We start from the raw sequence: 9568 nt of genomic DNA, 5'->3' as shown, positions 1-9568 counted from the left end.
ACCTCATCACTTTTATGGATGACTTTTTCTGATTAGGCAAAACATACCACAGGTATATTTTCTAAGCCCGTCAGAAAGCCTCTGGCTTGCAATGGTGCAGGGAACATCTGTCACTTTCCCTCTCAAACATCCATCAAGCAAAATTATTAAATCAACATGCATCATTTTGTATAATAGAAGTAAAATCACTGTTATAGAACATAATTCCCGGATTGATTTTCCCTGCTTTGAAAATAAACAACTTGGCTTCACATTCATGTTTATGTAGCAGCAGGAGATCATTATCTTGTGACAAAACTCTATTCTATTGACATTATCTCTAAATGGTCCCTTGATAGGATATATAAAATTTAATATACATTCAATTTAGAAAAAAAACCATTCACTCCATACTGACATATATTCAGTTTTAAAATTTATTTTACAGACAACATTTGAATCCAAACATTGTATTTATTTTCTGTAATGTTGTTTACTTCCTGCATAAGACAGTCAGCAAATGTATACTACTGATGAAAATTCTGAGCAAATACATAGAGTTTGACACCAAATGGTTTGAGGATAAATCTTGACACTAGTAGTGTGATCTCAGCAATGAGCTTACCAACTCTGATTGAATTTAGTAATCAGTGAAATGAAGATAGTAACAGTAATGTGCAATTCACATGGTGTGCCTGGATGGAATGAATTCATACACTTAAAGTGCTTGCAACATCATCTGGCACAGAGTAAGAGCAATACAACCAACATTCCGTTTATAGCTTTTACCCTTCCACTAACTTTTCATTTGCTTCTTAGCTGTATGGCCAAGAAAACCCTATTTAAATTCTCTGAGTTACTCTGTGTTAATTTTGTCCATCACCTTCCAGTTGATTGGGTATTGCATAAGGTAATATTTGTAAATTATACTTTTAAATGGAAGAGGAAAGTGTTCCTTTTGTAAACTAGCCAGAGAAGTTTTGAAGTTAATCTCAGTAATATGGGGGGGGGGATTATGATACTATAGGAGGTTTGGTGGGGTGGCTCATGCCTATAATTCCAGTGTCTCTTGGGGCTGAGGCAAGAAGATCATAAATTTGAGGTCAATTTCAGCAACTCATTGAGACTTTGTCTCAAAGTAAGTAAGTAAGTAAGTAAATAAATAAATAAATAAATAGGGGTCAGTTGGAAGGTGGCACAGTGGCAAAGGACCCTAGGCTCTATTTCCAGTACCAAAACAAACAAACAAAGGTACTATAGAAGGTCATGTATTGCAATATCTTACTTGAAAGTTGTTTCAAAATTACTATATATTGCCCTGTATATTTTATTTTTCTAGCTCTAGTTCCATTCTTCCTCTTCCTGATTGCTCTATGCCTGAGAAGGTTGGTATCTATAGATTGTATCAATCTGTATCCTTTCCTTGTGGTTCTTAATGAATTTGGCATGAAGGAGATGTCACTGGACCCTGCAGGTCTATAATCCCAACAGCTCAGGAGGCTGAAGCAGGAGGATCAAGAGTTCAAAGCCAGCCTCAGCAACATAGCAAGGCCCTAGCAACTCAGAGAGACCCTGTCTCCAAATAAAATATATATATAAAAAAGGGATTGGGATGTGGTTCAGTGGTTAATCATCTCTGGGTTCCATCCCTGGTATCAAAAAAAAAAGTCAAAGATGAGAAAACTCAGGGTATATATTTTCTTGACTCTCTGCTGATCCACAGGGCATTGTGTGTATCTCTGTTTTGGAGGTCATACTTCTATTAGGTGGCTTTATCCAAACAGTCTTGTTCTTATCCTTGTATCACATTCATGTTTATTTACCTGGAGGAAAATTCTGTGGATGTCCTTGGACTGACCCAGTTGTTCCTTTTCTTATAGGTAGTTCTCAAGAATAACTGTAGAATATGCTGGGAATATCACATTCTGCGATAATGAGGAGCTGGCCATGCAACCCATGCTCTGTTGCTGTCCCTTCTAGATCAGATGTCCTTTAGTGCTTTGACCAGAATGCCACATAGCCCCCCGCCTCCCCCAGGGAATAAAGACAAAGATCAACAACTTTCCAGGGTCTCTCAGCTGGGATGAAAATGGGGTGCATGCAGATGAGACTCCATCTTCTCTAGGTAGATGGCCCTGGGGGGACTGATTCCTCATATATCCTAGGTTTCTATTGCCCCTCGCTCTCTACTGTAAGTAATAAACCCACTTCATGTATCAAGTTATTGCATCTTATCAGACTCAGAAAATTGGTAACCAGTTCCCAGTGAAACTGCTTTATGACCTACAGGTAGAAAAGGCTCTTGCCAGCCCTGGGAACTGCACTTCCCTTGCTAGTTTCCTACATTCTCCCTTGTGAATACCACCCTCATTAAACCATCTTGAGTTGCCCAGTTTCAGTGTGCCATCTGTCTAGATCCTCACGGAAACATGCCCAAATTTGTGTAAATAGTCATATCAGAAGTAGCTGAAAATGTTAAGTGCTTCAGAGATAAATTTTATGGTTGTTAAAAATCTTTAGTGTTTTCAGGGTGGTAGTTGAAGTGCTTGTTTTATGTGTAACCATTTTGAAGATGTGAAAGTATTTGTCACCCTTAGTAGTAAAAAAAAAAAAAATTGAAAAGTGCTAAAAACTATAGTGCCTTTTGGAAACATAAGGTCAGATTAGCATTCATTTGGATTTCACAAGGTAACTGAACATAGATTTGAATTGTAAAGCAGCTGTAATTATCTTTTTAACAGTCACAGTAACTCTTTTTGGCAACTAGTGCTGTAATTACAGACATTGTGTTCAGTACAAACTTCCATGTTTTTGACAGGCTGGAAGATGAAAGGATACACAAGGACTTCCTGATGTTAGTCTCACTTTTTGTCTTTTCACATCTCTTTACATCTGAAACTATGACCCAAATGGGATTTACACTTCATTATACATGACATGTTGTTCTCTTTAGAGGAATAAAGCAACTTCCTTCACAGGATAACATTGATTTTTAGTCCTAGGATGCAATTTGTTTGCTTGATGATAATAATTTTTCTAAATAATAAAATGTGCCAACATGTTACAAGTTTGGATAGGGCAAATGGGTAACAATAGAAGATGATCATAGTGAAACTGGAAAAAAAATCCTAATGATAAGATAAAACAAATCTGACACTTTGAGAATAACAAAGCACATCTTAAACTCAGAAGAAACATTTCTTTAGCATAAATTTTAAAGTGCATTCATGTTTGGGATGGCATTTGGGGAATTTGCAACATACAGAAATGATCACCAGAGCAATTCTTTGTCACTCAGGTAATTTTTTCCCCAATTAGAACAGAAATATTCCTATCCAAGAAAATTACAAATAAAGCAAGCCTCATCATTTCTGACTTTCAGATCTCCAACTCATTGTCTAATTGATCTGTGGCTCTCTTTTACCAATGTGATTGAAAAATGTTATTGTGCTTATAAATACTAAGAAAAGATCTTGCTTCGTTTTTTTTTTTAAATGTGATTTTATTTTTTCCACATTTTTTATTGGTGTATTATAGTTGTGCATAATGATGATATTTGTTCATGTATATAGTATAACAATATAATTTGGCCAATATCACTTCCTAGGACATTCCCCTTCCGTCCTCACCTTTCACCTCTTGGTCCCTTTATTCTACTGATCTCACATTAATTTCTATGAAATCCACCCCTTTTTATCTCTATAGTTTATGCATATGAGAGAAAGAAAACAAAACAACCTTTGATCTTCTGAGTATTACTTATTTCACTTAACATAATGATATCTAGTTTCATCCGTTTTCTGCAACTGACATAATTTTGTTTTTATTTATGGCTGAATAAAACTCCATTGAGTATACATACCACATTTTTTCTTATTCATTCATCTGTTGAGGAGTACCTAGGCTGGTTCCGTAGTTTGGCTATCGTGAATTGTGCTGCTATAAACATGATTTTATAGAACAAAAATCAGATTAATAAATAAAAATATCTCAGGGCACTTCTTTCTGTTTTGACCTGATATGAGAATATTCTTGTAGCAATTAGCTGAATATTTGACTAATGATATAAATATGATCAGGGAATGAAGAAAGACATTTTGTTTTGGGAAAAAAATAATACTAACAATAACAAGAGGATTGCGTTTGCATTTTCAAGGAAAATGTTAAGTGAACATTGAAAAAGTGTCAAAAATATTCTAGACACCAGATTTTGAATTATTGAATTTCTTCAATAATTATATGTAATATGCAATTATATATAGGATATATTATTACCACCTCATCTATCATTTCACCCCCTGTCACACAAGGGGACAGCATTTCAAATTGAAGAGGTAAAACAAAACATGGCTTATGTTTCATATAGGCAGCAAGGGCTATATCTTAGGCTGCAGGCATCTCTGGAAGAGTGTTTATTTTAGTTTATTTATGGGACTTGTGAATTGGAAAAGAGTTATCTGAAGGATGACTTTCTTCCTCCTTCACTGTCTTCTTCCTTCTCTTGCTTCCTTCCTTCCCCCCACTTTCTTCCTTCCATCTTTATATATAATCTGAATAAATGTGATTCAAGTTATATTTCTAATCAGTTTCTCTTTGCAAATATATGGCTATTCCTCATTTGGTTCACACTTTCATTTACAATTGTGTTATTATTTTTTTCTGAATCATACAAAGACTTTACACATATTATCATATTGTATGTTTCAACAGTGACTTTTAAAAATTGAGTTCTAAATTAATTATCTAACTCTCAGGCCTCATCTCACCTATAGGATAGGAGGTGAACTAATGAGGAGAATTAACAGCTGATTTTTTTAATGTGTTTTTTTTAGTTATACATGGTAGTAGAGTATATATTTATGCAAACATATTTATACAAACATGGAGTATCTTATTCTAGTTACGTTGCCAGTCTTGTGGTTGTACATGATATGGAGATTCATTGTGGTGTAGGCAGATATATATAGGGAAGTTAGGTCAGATTCATATTTCTTATTTTCCTTCTCACATATCCTCTGAAATGCTCAAATACTTTACCTTTGGTCAAATAACCTTTGTAACATGAACTCAAGGACTTTATAGGAAGCTACAGTTTCCAGGGTTAATGAGAATCTGGCTGATAATGTTGTATTCCAGTGCAAATGCTTTTACTGCATTATCAATATTGACTAGTGCTGTTGATGATGTGTAGCTAAACCACAGGATAGGGGCTAGTCACGTGTTCCTAAGTGCACTCCTTAGTAGTGAAACTAAAATAAAACTAGAGCTGATGATTTCTCTGAATTAAAGTTAAATATTCCCAATCATTATCATTTGTGACCATCTGAAAGACTGAATTATTTTTTGAGATTTTTCAGACGCTGAAACTGTTTTTCTGCAGTTGCTATAAAATCTATGTAGTTACCTGTCTTGTCTAAAGTCTTAGGCTAAGAAAATTCAGTGGAGTAAAAGAAGCTATTGTATCTTATGAATTTGGTAATATGAGTCCAAGACTACAACAACTAAGAAAGTGGAGTGTTTTCTGCAGCCACAGATAATATATTCTCATCACAACAGGTTAAAAAAAAATCCCTTAAATTTGTATGAGTTTCATTACCTTTTCCTGTCTCAGATAAAAAATGCCTGGACTTCTTTGATCTTTGAGTTTCTAGGACTGACCAGTGGATAATTCTGCTCTTTAGAGAAGGTGCCAACACCCACTGATGAACTCTTTAGGTGATAAAATTGACGGTTTGTCTGAGAAATTCAAGATCCATGTTTTCTCTCTCTCATGGAAACTCAAGACAAACAAAAAAATGTTGGGTATATTATGAAAATAGAAAGAAAACAAGCAAAATAGAAGAATAGCAGTAGGAAGAGGGAAAAGGAGGTACTGGGGAATGAAATTGACCCAATTATATTGTTATATTGTATACAAGTACACATATGTAACAACAAATTTGACTATTCTGCATAATTGTAATATACCAGTAAAAATTTAAAAAAACAAATTCATGCACTGGCCAGAAAAAACTATGATTTTATGTCTGTGGGCTCCATTTCTTCGAAATCTTTCTTCATCTGTTTTTTGACACTACTGATTCAGCTCTACAAGCCCTATTATATGGCATGTTTAACAGTTCTCAGGTGCTTTGCTCGGAACCATTTTTTTTTTTTTTTTCTGAATGACATCTGGGAAAATGGAGAAGCTAGTGACTTAAGCAGAAATCTAGGAGGCAATGATGGCATGGGAGACAAGAAAGAAAAGTGTTTCAGGAAGCAGCAAGTGGCCTACCATGTCTAATGCTCTGGTGAATTTAACTGTGAAGAAGGAATGTATGCACAATGTCTTCTGTTTCAACTCCAAACCTGCTCTCCATCCTTCTCTTATTTGCACAAAGGCTGAGATATGTGGAATAATTGCTTCAGCTAGTTGGCATCTCCTGGAAAAAGCTAACGACGAGCAAAGGGTAAAGTCCAGGTTTCTATTTTGCTGCTTCTTGAAGATTTCTTGGGCTATCATGTACCCCTACAGGTAGACATAGATCTTCTCTTGGTGGCCCCCTCTCCTTTCCTCATTCCTTTCTGATTATTGAATGCATCCTGTCTTCATCATTATAGGATTAGGGTTAATAACAGTCTTACAATGAATTTCTTACAATTACTTACAATGTAGTTTCTCCAGAACTATCCAACATTTTATAAATAAACGTTGCATTCAACCCTTTCTTGAAATATAATCATATTCAACTTTCCTTGAATTATATTTTTGTTCGGTCTTACTTGAACTCCTTGTCTATTTCTGTTGCCATCCTGAGTGACACAAAGCACAAAAATGATATTAGATTGCAGTGTGGATGTTGTCATTGTCCTTGACAAGAACAGTTTCAAGCACACAATGGAGATGAAAACTAACAGGAATATATGCACAAAGAAAATTGTGTGAAGAATTACAAATATCTACAGTAGACCATATTTTTTTTAAGGATACTTCTCTGCAAACAGAACAGGGTTTTGGAGTAGTTTCTAAAGTTTCATGTCATAAAGGAAAACATTAGTGAAGAGGAGAACAAACTGAAATAATTTTTTTGAAGCATTATTGTCCTAATACTGAGAATTATTTTCATGTATATGGTCTCTATCCAGTTTTGTTGCTTTCTTATAAGGAAAAGCCTTTGATGCTGGAACTCTAAGGGGGATCAAGAGATTTTCCTCTATAAACACTGGGGAAAGAAATCAGAAGGTTTTTATTGTTTCCCATCTGAACAAGTAGGGGAAAAAGAACACAGGGGAAGAAACTTTTGAGATTCTTTGTAATTTTCCTAGATTTTCACAGTAGGAAAGAAAGCAAAGATTAAAGGGAGAGGCTATGTTCGTTGATTTTCCTCTGTGAAAGTTGGATTTTGCTAAATTATTTGAAAATGTTATGTGTCTTAAGAACACAAGTATTGAAGGTCAGTATGCATCTGAATAGTTCTACAAATATTTGATGGCTTCTTTGATAAATAATGTTCCTTGGTTTACCACATACAATTAATTATACTTTGAAACAACAGCCAGTTTCATACTTTAAAAACTTATTTTTGATTTCTTAAAATTTACGCTTACTTATGCTTGTGGTAATTTACAGTTTGTCTCATAAGTGAAAGTGTTGGTCTAATATATATCTGTGGGAAAAATGACAGGAAGGAAGCTGCTGTGTGATCAAGAATGCCTGGGGGGGGGGGGAATAGGGTCATGTAGAGATAATTGCCAAGAATCACCTCTTAGGTCTCATTTATTTATTTCCCAAGGAAATACATAAGAGGCTTTGTAGAGGAGAAGAAGCACAGCTGAGAGTGGAGAAACAAAGCAGGTCTAAAGTTTAAAGTGTGGTCTATGAAAATAAACAACCCCCCTTCAGCTTTCTGCCTTGTCAAACAATGATCTTGACCCTCTTCACGGGTCTCTAGTGACTAGTTCTGTAAGACACCTCATTAGTTCAGTAGAGCTGAAAATGGCATGCCACTCTATTTGTGTTACTTTCAAAGGAATTACTCATTTTTATGGTACTCTTGATAGATTCATTTGAATAATGAAATTGGGTTACTATAGAGCAAAAAACAATTTTTAGCAATCTATTTATTCCATTGATCTACGACTGATTTTTTCATAATTAATTATAAAAATACATAAAAATGCAACCTATGTAGGTTAGTTATTAAAACCAGTAATGCTATAAAATAATGAAGATTAGTAAATAAATATGATTTAAATTATACACCCGTGTATCTTTATGATGATAACAGGTTACAAATGAATTTGAAAATACCTTGGAAAACTTGCATTATATTCAGTTTTACAAAAGTTAAGGCATTCTTGTTGATAAATGTGGGTTTAAATTTGATTTAATTATTTGTCCAATGGTTGTATCTTCATTTGAACCCAAAATAACAACATCCACCACCACCACCACAACACAACTGAACAAAGAGTTGATGATAATGTGATTTTGAGACATATTGGTAGTCTACTTGCCAATTATGCTGCGACTCCAACAATCTTGTTGGTCATAACAAATATTTTAAATGAATGATATTTTATTAAGAAACAGAGTAGTAATTCAGGTTAGTTAAGTATAGTTGCTTGCTGCTAGGAGGATGATGCACTGATGGCAGGATAAGAGAGCCATAATTACCACATGCATGGAAATTGCTGTTTTATAACAATTAGAAACACAAGGATAAGCAGAAGGGGCAAAATACAATACAGTGAAGGTGACAGATTGAAATTAATTAACATATGAAAATGCATCACCTTTTTGAATTTCAAGAAAATCTGTAGATGGTATTTCTCTTTTCTTCATTTAGGTTCAAAATCCATTTATGACAAACAAACGAAAATGGTCAGGAAGATAAAAATCAACATGTAAATGTTTATTACCAACAAAGAGGAAGCTCGTGAATATAAGGCAAATGTGCTACTTCAACAGTGCCTCACCACTGAACTTTAGTGTCCTACTACCTGATCACAAGGTTGGAAGAAGCTGTGTACCATCACAAGCCTTCCCAGGTTGGAGTCCAGAGTGTTCAAAGTCGGAGCAGGAAAATCTGGAGCAGGAGACACACTTTCTGCTGGTAACTGTTTCCAAGGAAGGAAAGGTGGTCTAGTGGGAATGCTCATTACCAGTTCTGAAGGAAGAATTCACCAATTCAGGGGCTGGGGTCGTGGCTCAGTGGTAGAGCACGCACCTAGCACATGTAAGGCCCTGGATTCAATCCTCAGTACCACATAAAAATAAATAAATAAAATAAAGGTGTTGTGTCTACTACAATTAAAAAAAATATACATTAAAAAAAAGAATTTATCAGTTCTATGAGCCACTCCCATCTCCCCAAGGAACAAGTAGTAGAGAGGCAGGGTAGGTAAGATGGAGTTGTCTTACAGCTGGAGGAGTATAGTTCTATGGCTGCATTTTGTGAGGCCAGAACATGTGTTGATGTTCTTAAATAAGAATAAGATAAGATGGGCTAGTTAGAGAGTTATAATAAAGTTGAAAATTTCTGGCTGGTCATATAGAAGTAGGTTGGCTATGTAGTATAGAGATATGTAGAACAATGTTATTGTGATC

This window comes from Ictidomys tridecemlineatus, chromosome 9 (genome assembly GCF_052094955.1).
Source record: "Ictidomys tridecemlineatus isolate mIctTri1 chromosome 9, mIctTri1.hap1, whole genome shotgun sequence".
Taxonomy (NCBI): Eukaryota; Metazoa; Chordata; class Mammalia; order Rodentia; family Sciuridae; genus Ictidomys; species Ictidomys tridecemlineatus.
The sequence above is the reverse complement of the archived record's forward strand: the minus strand, read 5'-3'. Positions refer to the sequence as shown.